Genomic DNA, 14,131 nt, shown 5'->3' on the forward strand with positions numbered 1-14,131 from the left:
GAAAGTGATGCCAAAATGCCTGTATGCATGGAAAAGGAAGAGAACAGATGTTTGGCTGGGGAATGTGGGCATTGATCCTGCTACCTCTTGCATGTTAAGTGAGTGCTCTACCATTTGAGCTCATTCCCCGGCTGCCTGGCCCACAATAAGCTGATTCAGGGGCAAACCAAGATGCTGTCCAGAAAGTCACCTGAAAAAGCTTTGTTTTCTTTCTTCCCCTCCAGAAAAGTCCTCTCCAAGACGAGGGTGTGGAGCTGCTGTGCCACATCTTGCCTCCAGGGACTCTTCTTGGTGGAAGAAGACACTGGGCATCCTCTTTCCCATGGGCCGGCTAGCTCAGCTGGTAAGAGCGTGGTGCTAATAACGCCAAGGCCGTGGGTTCAAGCCCCACGCTGGCCATCAAAGGCAGGGGAAGACCCTGTGCGTTGCCCCTTTTTGGCTAGCTCACAGGAGCCATTCTATGCACTGAGAATTCTGGCTTCTTCATTCTATGTACTGAAGCTGACTGGATGGGCAGCTGAATCGTACTTCAACCCAGGTAATGGCATAGCACACCCAAGGGCCAGCAGGCACACACAGCAGATTTATGCACAACGCTTTCACTAAAATGGAGACTAGGTCCTTCTAAAATGTGGAAATTCATTCAAACACTCGTTCAAAGTCCCAAAGGAGGGAATGTATTTTAGCAGATATTTGTTCTTCAAAACAAAGGCATGCACATTGATTGCAGAAGAGAAAAGTGGCTTGTTTGGTATTCCCACCCGCTGCCACATAGGCCAGTATAGCGGATATAATTACCTGAGGGGGAACCCATAGGACTTGACTTCCTGGTTGTTTGGGAAAGTCTAGAACAATGCTGGGGCTACACACTTTCCTTGGATTTCTCAGCTTTTGTTGCAATTTTTTTTAAAAAAATGGGCCAATGACCTCAAGCAACTCGGGTCTTGTTGACAATGGGCTGCACCACCTTCTCCACAGACATCCAAAAGAAAGACTTTGGGGGTGGTGATGATGGGGAGACCACACAGAGCCTAAGACTTTGAAAGTCTAATCATGGAGGAAGCAAACATATTCTACGGGTCCTGTGCCTTTGTGGCAGTCGCGGAACTAAACAATGCCTTCCAGAAGTGAAATGGATGCTTAAGCCAAGCTGTCAGGATAAGGCCTTTTCAATCCACAGTGCATAAGGCGTGGGTCAGAGAGGCAGCATGTCTGGAGCTCCACTCTCACAGCTCAGGATTCACTTCAGAGCCACACAAGAAGCGCCGACAAGGGCCCCACCAAAGAGCTCCGTGAGGCATGGGTTGGGTTGCCCCTGGCCTTCCCTTCTTATCTCTGGCTTGTTGGTCTAGTGATATGATTCTCATTTTGGGTGTGAGAAGCCCTGGGTTCATTTCCCAAACAAGGCCCTGCCACATGTTTAGAGGGGCAGGGGAATTTCCAACTGATACAGAGATTGGGGGTTGGTGGGCTGCAGGACCAAACCATTGTATTACATATCCCCCTTTGTTTGTCAAAGAAGACAGTGTCCAGTTCTTCCCCCGTGGGCTGGGCCAGCTAGCTCAGTTGGTTAGAGCATGGTGCTAATAACGCCAAGGTCGTGGGATGTCAGAGAATTCCGCCACGGATTCCAGTGAGGAAGGGTTCTTTAGAATCCGGCCGCCTGGAATCCATGGCGGAGCGGCCTCCTGCCCCCCGCCACCCCACGGAATCCCCCCCGGGACGGAACGTGCCTGGGACGGATGCAGATGTGGCGGCGGCAGTGGCTGGTCTCCTGGCTATGTGTGACTTTCGTGGCCAAAATACACCTTATACACTAAGGCATGGCTGAATACCCTTTAATCTCTTATTTCAGATAATGTTTGACAGTTTTTGGTTAACATCCCCCCTTCCATTTACATGTCAGTAATGCTCAAAAGCATGCTTTGAAAACTCTTTGGCAGAGTCTTTCCGTTCACAGCCCTCATGGGCAGGACTGCTGAGGTTCTGAATGTCAGGGGATTAGCTCAAGTGGTAGAGCGCTCGCTTAGCCTGCGAGAGGGAGTGGGATCGATGCCCACCTTCTCCAGATGGACTTTTACTCTCTTCCTTTTGCTGTGAGTACAACGTAGGGATGTATGAATTGTGTAAAATCTACTCTGTCGTTTTGTGGATTGTCAGGTGCCTTTTGTTCTGTGGTCCGTTCACAGTCAGATTTGATTTTTAATTCCGTTAATTTTCATTAATTTCTGTTAATTTCATTTTTTTCCTTAACACAAATAATTCCATTAGAGGGTTCACAACAATTTATATAATTTACCTTAGTATGCAACATTTAGTGTATTGTCCCCTATTCCATTCAACTTTTTCTCAGCAGAAGCTTGCGTGTTTTCCTGTGAATAAATATGTATAAATTTCAGGAAAGTAAAAAAAAAAGATCTGAAAGCCCATGAACTCCATGTGGCCTGAGGGGGTCGGTCCAGTGGATTCGCAGGTCGGATTCTTAGAAAGCCAAGCTCATTTTAGTCCATCTTGACTTTCTCTAGCATCCCTACAACAAAGGTTTTTCGGGTCACTTTCTACACACCAGCTTGGGTCTTCCCCCTTCTTGGTAGGGATGTACGAGAATTTTGTTTTTGCTCACAAAACACGTGAGTGTGCCCTTTTCAAAGCCCTGAATGGAAGCATGAGCATGTGTCTGCCAAAAATCTTCACGAATTGTCAAATACAGGCTCATGTTTGTCTCGTTCCCAATTCCCAGTTTGATTTGCATAGATTTTCTTATTTGCAGAGATTTCCTCAGTAGACTGAATCAGCCCCGCTTTAGTCTATGGAGGAAATCTGCACAAGTTTGGGGAGATCTGCACAAATCTCCCATTTGATGACTGCTGAATTTTCACAACTCTCCCATTCGTGCAAAGTGAGCAGCGAATGCAAATGGAAATTGAGCATGAGACGAACAGCGAGACGATGTTTGGAGAATTCGCGCGGTCTCTAACGTCATTCATTCACCTATCCCTAAGTCCTTGGGAAATTGTGGGGCAGTGCTAGAAGGCAGCTGGGGAATTAACTCAAATGGCAGAGTGCTCGCTTAGTGACAGGTAGCAGGATCGATGCCTGCATTCTCCAGCCAGCCCTCTCTGTTTTGCCACACATAGAACAGACCCTCCTCCAGTCACTCTCTGTACACCATCTTCATTCTGCGCCCTTCTTGAAATATCACGAGGGAGTGATGTCAGGCAGCTGGGGAATTAGCTCAAATGGTAGAGCGCTTGCTTTGCATGCAAGAGGTAGCGGGATCGATGCCTGCATTCTCCAGGCGACCCTTTCAATTTTGCTGTGTGTGGAGCAAACCTTCCTTGGAAGGAAATTTTACTCAATAATATTATACTTATATATATCAACTGGGCATAATGAGCTGGCCAGGTTTGTGTTATAGAACTGGTAATTATGAACTTCAGTGTCATCTCTAGTTTTGTATAGGAGAAAACATTTAAGGAGTGATACAAATCTCCATAATTGGATTGGCATCCCAACTGGTCATCCTACAACTAAAATGGGAGCATTTATTTATTTATTCATTTCATTTCATTTCTATACTGCCCAATGGCTTAAGGTCCCTGGGCAGTTTTAAGAACAGTTGCAAAAGAGTTCCTGGGATTGGGGGCTGATGTCTTTGTGGCCTCATGGCTAAGAACAGGAAAAGAGCCTTGGGAGCTGATCAGGGCCAGCCTTAGGGCTGGGTGAGATGGGCGGTCGCCCTGGGCACTGAGCGGAAGGGGTGCGGCGCTAAGCTCACTATCTCAGTGTTTGTTGGGTCTACCGGCTGCAGTGAGCTAGGGTGAAAAAAAGCACTACGTTCCTTTAACATTTTGTCAAAGTTCTGCAGGTTGCTTGGGTACTAAATACAAAAAAAAAAAAGAACTTACACCAATTTGCTTTAAAGTACGTTTCTTTTTCAGTTGCCACTTTGATGTCATTTGTTCTAAATAAAAGTAAGAGAACACGTCTTCACTTTGCTAGGTTTTGCAGTGCTGCTGGGGGCACCGGAGCTGCTCTTCACCCAGGGCACTATTTATCCCAGAGCAGCCCTGGATCTGACAAAGGGCCTGTCTAGTCCAGCACCCTAGGAACATAGGGAGCTGCCTTATACTAAGTCAGACCGTTGGTCCATCTAGCTCAATATTGTCAACACTGACTGGCAGCAGCTCTCCGAAGTTTTTCCAGCCCTACCTGGAGATGCCGGGGATTGAACCTGGGACCTTCTGCATGCAAAGCAGGGGCTCTACCCCTGAGCCACAGCCCAACCATCCTGGTTCCCATAGCGGCCAACCAGATATCGTTGGGAAGCCCACAAGCAGGACATGAAGGAAATGGCCTTCCCCTGTTGTTGTTCTTCAGCAGTTGGTATTCGGAGGTATACTGCCTCTGATATTTGAGGTGGTATATAGCCATCATGACTTGTAGCAATTAACAGCTTTATTCTCCATGAATGTATCTAACCCATTTTAGATTTTAAATTTTAGATTTTAACCCATTTTAAAGCCTTTTATACTGGTGGCCTTTGGCCATCACCAAATCTTGTGGTTGCAAATTCCATCGTTGAACTCAGTGCTGTGTACATTACTTCCATTTGTCTATCCTGAACAGTGCTGGCAGGTTTTAGAGGGTCCTTGGGCAAGACATCCTCAATGGGCCCCTCCCTCAGTGAGTCTGCCTTCTCACCACCATTGTCTCCTCCTCCTCCTCTTTCCTCTTGACAGGCAGAGAGCCAGTGAGCAAGTAGGCAGAGACATCTCCTGCTCCTCCTTCTCACCACCACCACCATTGTCTGGGCCAGAGTGAAAGGCAGGTGAACAAGCAGGTTGTAATGGGGAAGCAGAGGAACAAGTCCTGGGATCCTTGCCAGTGGGCCCCTGCTGTCGCGTGGGCCCTTGGCAGTTGCCCAATCATGCCTACCCTTGATGCTGGCCCTGGTCCTGAATATCCCACCTTTCAGCTTCATTGGATGACTTCCCCATCCCAGGTTCTAGTATTATGAGAGAGGGAGATAAATGATCTATCATCTATCTATCTATCTATCTATCTATCTATCTATCTATCTATCTATCTAATCTATCCACCTTCTCCATATCATTTTCTAAACTTCTATCATGATTCCCAATACACATGTCCTCTCCCCAATTTGAACTCCTAAACCTTGCCACTGCAGGCTCTTCCCTCAGGCTTGTAAACTAAAAGTGAGATGAGACAAAATTGGAGAGAAAAGGGAAGGAGGGTAATGGAGAAGGAGAGAAAGAAAGGAGGGGAACTAGGTGAATACAAAAAGACAAAACAGGCCATTGGAAGCGACTCCCCCACCCCCCTGTCCCATATACACTGGCTGGCAGCTGATAGAGAGAAAGGGTGGATGACTATTAGGAGAGACAGTTTGATGGAAAGGGCAGTGCTGTCTCTGGCACCCACCTGTTCCCACAACCTGGAGTATCATGAAGTTTTCCATCCTTCCTTTTATCTCTGGCAGGGATGGCCCCACCATTAGGCAGAGTGAACTGGCTGCCTCAGGCAGGCAGCTGATTGTAGGTGTCATGAAAGGGCAGCAAATTATTATTACTGATTATTGTCAGTAGAGGCTGGTGGCTCCAATTTCGGTGGGGCTGTAAATCCATTCTGGGTTTCAGTCAGAACCAGCCAGAACTCTAATGGAGCTATCCAAGGTGCTGGACCAATTTTGGGGATAGGGTTGGATAACTCCGTTAGAGTTCTGGTGGGTTCTGACTAAAACCCAGAATAGATTCTCAGCCCCACCAAAATTGGGGCCACCTGCCTCCACTGGTCATTGTGGTGTTTTTTACTGCCAGGAAGCGGGAGAGACACTTGTGGGATTTTCTGCCTCAGCTACCAAAAACAACGTGGGTCCCCTTGATGGGTGAGGGGCACGTCATTTGCTGCTCCACCTTCAGCAGCACAGCTTCTTAGCCCTACCTGGAACCATCTTTCGCCTGCCAAGGACTGATAGCGTTTCATTGTATAAAGAGCTGCTGATTTACGCACCAGCTATGTTTGGACTGTGGAGGAAAGCTGTGGGCGAGGCCTTGGGGACGGGTTTACTGTCAGGGTCACCTCGACTTGTGCTTTTAAAGAAGAGCAGGAGGAGTCACCCCGGGCTGTCTCCCGCCAATCACATTGACCTCAGGCCCTGCAACTCGCTTTATAAAAAAAATGATCATTCTGTGATTGTTTCAGCAGCAGCTGCATTTCCCTGACTAGGCAGAGGCTGATGCTGCTGGAGCAAATTAGTGAATTTTTGCTATAACTCAGGAGTGTTCTGAATGACCTATGCTTATATATATATATATATATATATATACACACACACACACACACACACACACATACACACACACACACACACACTGTGCAATTAAATTAATTTAATTTAAGTTAATTTAGTTTAATGTAATTATACACACACAAACATTATACATACTGGGCAATTAAATAAATTTAAATTAAATTAAATTAAATTAAATTAAATAAATCTATCTCTATCTATCTATCTATCTATCTATCTATCTATCTATCTATCTATCCATCCTGGGCAATGGATATTGGTGTGGAGACTGAGACCCAATGACCACTGCCTAATCTGAAGACTTGCTGTTCTCTCATATGAAAGCATGGGGGGTATAAGATATATTGATGTTGTTGTCACTTAGTGGTCAAAAGACAAACATATTTCTTTAGGGTGCAATCTTATGTATGTCGAGACAGAAAAAACTCCTACAACTCCCAGCCTGCCCTGGCTGGCATGCTTCAGCTCTGGCATGCTACAGCTCTGTGCTTTTGGGCATGGTTCCAAGGTGGATGGCAAATTGGGAAATGTATGAAGAGAGCAAGAAATAAAACCAGCTATTGTTTTACCTTACAGGTGTAGCCTATCTAGGTTATAGAGCAAATACATTCTCATGGTCATGGAGACACTTGAAAGATGCTAGGAAATGGATAATCAAAACCAGAGCTGTGCGCAGATGGCCTCTTGAAATTCTCTACCCTATTTGTGGTCAGGGAAATGGCGGGGACAATTTCACTGAATTTCTTCATGGGGAGGAGACATTCTCGAACACTTTCTCAAAGCTTGAGCTCACCATTGGCAGTAGCTGTAGCGCAGCTTCTTTCTTTTTTCCTCGGGTTTTTGTTTTTTGTGCAGCCACAGCCAGTGCAAGTGGCAACATCAGCAAATGTGTCGGCAGGCTGGTCAACATTTTACATCCTTCCCCATGCCCCATACCTAGTGTCATTCAAGGGGATTGCGGGATGGGGGGAGGGGGAAGGAGGCCCCCATAAAAAAGGTGGAGAGAATTTGGTGGTGGCCAAGAGGGCAGTGTGTGCTTTTTCTTACTATTCTACATTTCACCATTGCTTTGCAGCCTCCCAGGTTGCCTGCACTTTCTGAACTGAAAAAGCCCTGTGGGAGGAATTACCTCAGGATGTCTTCCCCTGGGCTTATACTGTAGTCTGGGAAACCAAGGAAGTGATTGTACAGAGAAAGACAGCACACTCACACACACTTCTCGGCTACCTCATAAGGAAGGTAAGCACAAGAACACTGAACCCAAGCCAGGAGAATTTCGCTGAAATTTTCTTCTCCTTTGAATTTCTTTTCAAAAGCAATTTCTGGTCTATAAAATTGAATGAGAGTGGTAAAAAAAAATGTGGAAGACATTTTTGGCACAGCACTAATCAAAACTGATAGTTCAGCACTTAGCTGGAATTTTCTTTCCTTCCTATTCTCTAGACAGCCAGCATCTGGGATTTATTTTATTTTTTGCTTCTTAATAGCTCAAGTCGGACACTCATACATCATGCTCCCATCAACAAATCATGATATTTTCAAACATTGTCCTAGTCAGCCTCTCTGTCTTTTTTTTTTTTTAATACCACCCCCCTGTTTGAATCTTTGCCTATGTAGCTATCATGGGGCAGTTTCATTGATAGTGCTCATTCTTTTGCAGGCACATGAAATGAAAATGGACACAGTCAGCCCATGTAGCATTTCACATGCTTGAACATCCCCAAGGTAGGAACTTAAAGTAGGGATGCTGGAGAAAATCGAGATGGACTAAAATGAGTTCAGATTTCTAAGACTCTGACCTGCAGAATACACTGCAGACCAACCTCCTCAGGCCACGTGGAGTCCGTGGACTTTCGGATCTTTTCTTTTTTTTTAACTTTCCTGAAATTTACACAAATTTATGCATAGGAAAATATGCAGGTTTCTGCTGAGACATATGCTATCCTGGAAAATATATATGGGGAAACATTAAACGGAATGGGGGATAATAATCTAAATGTTATGTGCTAATGTAAATTACGTAAATTGTTGCAAACCCTCTTATGGAATTGTTTGTGTAATTTTTTGCATAACAGAAAAACAAAAATTCAAATCTGTTTATGAACAGATGCCGGCATGAATGACCCCACACAATACATGGAACACACATGGGATGGATTTCACATAATCTGGACATCCCTACCTTAAAGTAAGCAAAAGGAAAAGATAAACAAGGTCTTGCAACACCTCCCTACATCCTGTTGGTTTACTCAGTTTTGAAATGGTTCAAAACAGTCTGTTCCTTACCTGACCTTATCAAAAACTGGCTCTGTGAAAGTTTTATTTATTTACTTGATTGACATACCACTCAGGGAGATTGCATGGTCAGTCCCCTCATGTTTTGTACTCAAAACTAGAGTTGTGTGCAAATGACGACTCAAGTTGTGTGCAAGTTCCCCATCCTATTTGTGGATAGAAAAATTGAGGGGACAATTTCACCAAATTTCTCCACTGGGAGGAAAAATTCTCCAACAATTTCTCATAGGTAGGACTCACTACAGTCAGGGGTTGTTGTAGTACAGCTTCTTCTTTTTCCCGAAGGGTTTATGGTTTTTTGTATTGCCGCTGTAAGTGGCAACAGCAGCAACTGTGTTGGCAGCCTGGCCCCCATTTTGCAATCTCTCAATACCCCATACGTAGCATCTTTCTGGGGCATTGTGTCGGGGAGGGGAAAGGGAAGGGAAAAGCCACCAAAAAAATGGGGAAGAAAATTTGGGAAAATTCTGCAGTGGGCTTTTATTTCTAGGGGGGTAAAAAAAGAAATAAAAAAAGAAATAAAAGTGGGCTTTTATTTCTAGGGGGGTAAAAAAGAAAAATCTGAGGACTTTTCTGAGAAAAATGTCTTCTGTGAAATTTTGGCTTCTTTTCTTTTCAAAAGCAATTTATGAACATGAGAACACAAGAACATTAGAACAGCCCTGCTGGATCAGACCAAGGGTCCATCTAATCCAGCATTCTGTTCACATAGTGGCCAACCAGCTGTCGACCAGGAACCCACAAGCAGGACATGAGTGTAACAGCAGCCTCCTGCCCATGTTCCCCAGCAACTGGTGTACATAGGCTCACTGCCTCTGGTAATGGAGGTAGCATATAGCCATCAAGACTAGTAGCCATTGATAGCCTTTTCCTCCAGGAATTTGTCTAACCCCCTTTTAAAGCCATCCAAACTGGTGGCCATCACTACTTCCTGTGGTAGGTAATTCCATAGTTTAACTATGCGCTGTGTGAAGAAGTACTTCCTTTTATCTCCCCTGAATCTCCCCCCAATCAGCTTCATGGGATGACCTCAGGTTCTAGCATTATGAGACAGGGAGAAAAATTCCTTTTCTGTCAAACTGAATGAGAATGGTTGAAAAAATGCAGGGGAACTTATTGACACAGCACTATTCAGAACAGTCCTGTGAGGGAGGAAGGGCTGAGAGGTGATAACCACACAAAGTCACCTAGTGAGTTTCATAGCTGAGTGGGGATTAGCACATTTTATTCATTTTAAAATATTTCTAAACCACTCCTTATTAAAAATTATAATTTGCTAAGTGGTGTACAACATAAAACTGACCCCCAACCCCAAGTTAAAACCAGTAAAACGTATCAGTGACAACAAGGTCCAAGGTCCGACATCAGCCATTGGGAAAAGCCTGAGTAAAAAAGTGACTCTTCAAAAGATGTCAAAAACACATCACAGATGACACTTCACATATGGCCAAGGGAAAAGTGTTCTAGAGAGGAGGGGCAATAGCAGGAAATGCTGATTTCTAGGTCTCCCCAATGAAAGCAGCAACCCAGTGGGTAACCTGGTCCTGAGTTGTAAAAGGCTTTATGTAGTTTTCCAAGCTCATGAAAGACATGTGCTTCCTCCCTTTTTTCTCATTTTTTCTGATGGCAGTCTTTCCTTTTTAATCCCCCCTTTCTATTGGATTCAATGGGAGTGAAATAACTATATGAGCTCCAGGAGTGGTGTAGTCCTCTCCCCTCCCAATCTGGGGGCATGTCTGGGAAACAAAGGGGCCTTTAGCTTATGACACACCCATGACGTACCCTTTCTTAGGGATGAGAGAGAGATTTGTTCAGTTCGCATTGTAATACAAACTAACCTAATTTTGCACTTCCAAACTGCTATGTGAACCAAAACTCAGTTCTCCTTTGAAATTCACACTTCTCCAAATTTTATAATGGAGTTCTTCCATCGAAAAGATATGTACAAAAATGAATATGTTAGGGGAAGTAACATTAAAATGCACTGCATCAGGAAAATCATTTTAAAATGGGTATATTAGACAAAATGCATGCATTAGGAGAAATACATGTATTAGGAGAAATGTCCACAAAAATTAATTTCTATGTGAATGCAAAATAAATAAATAAAAAACCTCAAAGTTCCAGACAAAGTGAACTTAAGAGTGAAGAAATTCTCAGAGTTTGAGATGAAGAGGATGTACGATTGGGAAAAGGAGAAACTGAAATTGAAATTGGCAGCTTTATCCATTCCCTGAAATTGACAGATTTGTCCATTCTATGAAACTGACTGATTTATCCATTCCCTGAAATTGACCGATTTATCCATCTACCCCTTTTCAGCCTCTACCAAAAACGACAGCGGAGCGGCAACAGCGTTGGAGCTTTCTACCTCTGCAACAAGGAGGTCTCCAGGGGCGGGTCTCTTTCTTTGCCTGTGGACCTCCCTCTCCACCCTCTGGAGTGGCAAATCTGCCACATCCAACAGCATCTCAGCCACGGAGCTTAGGATTGCTCCCTTAGAATTGCATATTTAAATACTATTTAAATGTAAATGTCTATCTGGCATTTTGTTAAAAAAAATCGCAGGTTAATGTGGCAACAGGACAGAATAGACTTATGTGTGAACTCATGTGAAACAGACTGATTCAGCCATGACTACTTCAAAACTTTTGATTTATTTTGCATCCCCTCAAACTGTTTGGCTGGAGCATCTGCCCATGTTTATTCCCCAAAGAAAACATTTCCACAGCTTTGGCCTGTACCTCATTGGCTGTTTCGAGAGACTTGGAGTACATACTTAACTGGTAACCCAAAAAACCCTCCAGATCTGCATCATTTTCAGCAGGCTCTTTTAGTTCGTAATATTCATTTAGGAAATTGCACTTCACAAATGAATCAGGATGAATAAGATTCTCTCGCCTTTGGGTTTTCTGCACTGCTCCTCTGCACTGTTGGTAAGCGAGGGTACAAGTATGCAAGTGCACAGGGGATATCGAGAGAGGACAAGAGACTGGAGCTGGGAACAATTTTAGGTGCAAAAGTATTTTACTAACTTGTTCTCTAGAGGGGACAGAACTGGAAAGATTTTCTTTATTTTAATTGGTTTATTATATTTATATCCCATAAATAGGATAATTGAATGGAAGTCTAAAAAGAGAAGGGACCCATATATGAAATAATGGAATGAATGGGATGCAAGATGATATACATCTGTAGGAATCTAAGGTGGTTTCTGATCTAAGCAATGATGAAATGCAGCCCTGCTTAGCTTCAGCAAGGTGGCTGCACTCAGAAGCTTCAGATGAGGAATGGGGCAGGGAGGAATTCCTTCTGTTTGTCTCTTAATACAAACTGCTTATATATTGTACTACAAAATTTCTTATTCTATGTGTGTGTGCACCTGTGTGTGCGTGTGCTGTTTATATGTTTGTATGTAAATGGTTTTTATACTATGTATAATATTTTATTTTTATGGTTTGTAATCTTTGTAAACTGTCCAGAGAGCTTCGGCTATTGGGTGGTATACAAATGTAATAAATGAAATTAAAGATTTCATTTGAAGATTTTCCCTTGAAGATTTTTCCTGCTGCAAACCTTGGGGTTCCCTCAAGCAAGCTGATGCCTCCCTCTTCTGTGTGAGTGGTGCTGATTTGACAACAGCACCCACCCCTGAACATTGCTAATAGAGGGGAGTACAATAAAGCCCATTTCTCAATGTTTAATCCATGGTGGACTGAACCATGCTGGCTGCCTCTCCAAGGTCAGCAAATCGACCTTGGAGAGGGGGGAAAAGGCAGCATTTTGGTGGGATGGGAGGGGAGGAGTTCCTACCCCTCCAAAGTCACCTTGCTAGATGGGATGAAAAGCCCATTTAAGGAAAAAAGCAAAGATTGGAGGATGAGGAGGCAAAGATCACCTCCGCTGCTTCTCCCAGCCTCTGAGTTTGGGGGCTTCTGAGCAGCAAGGGCACAATCCATAGGACTGCACCCTAAGTCTGGTACCACCTAGTGACTAGACCATATAATGACACTATCCACACATCTTTCCCCTTTTGTTTGAAGGAAGAACCATTAAACAAATCAGCCTTGTTGAAGTGTTTGGTAGGAAAGGTCATTGGGGACTCCCCCCTGCAGCCAGCTGTAGACCCCCCCCCCAAAGTCTCTCCAGAGGGTAGGAGGGACCTACTGAACATTGTGGGCTGGGTTATACAGGGCTCCTGGGAGGCGAGAATTGCCCAAAGTTGGGCCAAGGAACGTTGTGCCATTGGGAGCTCTGCCCACACCAAATTCCTCTGCTGGATTCCAGGTCATTCCCTGCTCCCACGGTTCTCCCCGCTGTCAGTCTCTTTTAACTTCTTCTGTTCTCTTTCAGCCCTAGGTCTCCTTTGTAAGGTCTGAGATCATTCTGGGAATGGCAAGGAGTGCTTTTCTAAAGTGAAGTTCTGCAAGACTTTTGGGCAATGTTACACATATGCAGGCTACTTGGGTAAGATCTGGGAATGCAAAACCAGTGGACTCGAATCAAAGATGGACTCGAACCAAAGTGGACTCGAACCAAAGGGACACAAATGGCGTCCGCTACGCCAGATGCCATTTGCGTCTGCAGACGGGGCAGCGGATGGCTGTGGACGGACTGGACCGGCCGACGACCAGGTAGGGTCTGTCCAGGGGGGATTCCATGGGATGACGGGGGGATAGTCCGTTCCACCATGGACTCCTGGGGGCTGGATTCAAAAGAATCCGGCCTCACTGGATTCTTTGGTGGATTTCTCTGCCCTCCCTAGGCACAAAGTAGTGACCTTCCTCTGAATCCGTAATGCCATCATGCAACCAAATCTGATTGGCTGCATGAGTATTATGACATTGTCATGCTCACAAGGTGATTCCACGTTGGCTGGGGCTGGTGTTTTTTAAGGACACAGAAGAAGCTGCTAATCAGGAAACAAATAACCAGCAAAGCGAGCATTACGGATCACCTGGTTTTGCATTTGTTGACTCAGAAATACGAAATTCAGCAGCGTGTGAGTTGCTCAGACCAAGGAGCTGGGCGAGAGAGCCAGCAGTTTTATTGAACCATGGAGTCCTATTGGTCCCTTGTGTTAGCAGACCCCTGCTGAGATCACAGCCGCAATCCCCCCTCTGGCCATCTGCAAGGGTGGTGCTGAGGCACAGTCAAGGCCAGGACAGCATCTCTCTCCTCTAGCAAGCTGCCACATAAAGCGTTTCCCCCAATCTGCCGCCCTCCAGATGCATTGGACGGATTGCAACACCCATCAACCACAGGCAATAGAGCTGATGGGAATTGTAGTCCCACATCTCTGGAGGGCACCAGGTTGGGGAAGGCTACCATATACAGTCAGGCACCTGGATCCTTGCTTTGAGATCCCTGGCACAACAGAGTTCTCAATTCACTTCCTCATGCTCGCCATCATGCTAGGGAAGGGGAAAAATGGTTGGACTCCAGTGCTCATCAGTCTCAGACAGCATGGTCAGTGGTCAGGGATGATGGGAGCTGGAGTCC

General features: G+C 44.9%; 1 long non-coding RNA gene and 1 other non-coding gene across 2 annotated transcripts; both read left to right on the forward strand.

Moving 5' to 3' along the window:
- Positions 1-224: 224 nt before the first annotated feature.
- Positions 225-12,177, forward strand: LOC146355382 (uncharacterized). Its single transcript, XR_014788627.1, has 6 exons — positions 225-343; positions 4,743-4,827; positions 7,410-7,573; positions 7,995-8,059; positions 8,442-8,522; positions 10,952-12,177. It is a non-coding gene; the product is annotated as an uncharacterized LOC146355382 (long non-coding RNA).
- TRNAI-AAU (transfer RNA isoleucine (anticodon AAU)) lies at positions 326-399 on the forward strand. Its single transcript has one exon. It is a non-coding gene; the product is annotated as a tRNA-Ile (tRNA).
- Positions 12,178-14,131: the final 1,954 nt, after the last annotated feature.

Source organism: Heloderma suspectum, chromosome 2 (genome assembly GCF_057233095.1).
Source record: "Heloderma suspectum isolate Gila_16-S chromosome 2, 16-S_ref, whole genome shotgun sequence".
Classification (NCBI taxonomy): Eukaryota; Metazoa; Chordata; class Lepidosauria; order Squamata; family Helodermatidae; genus Heloderma; species Heloderma suspectum.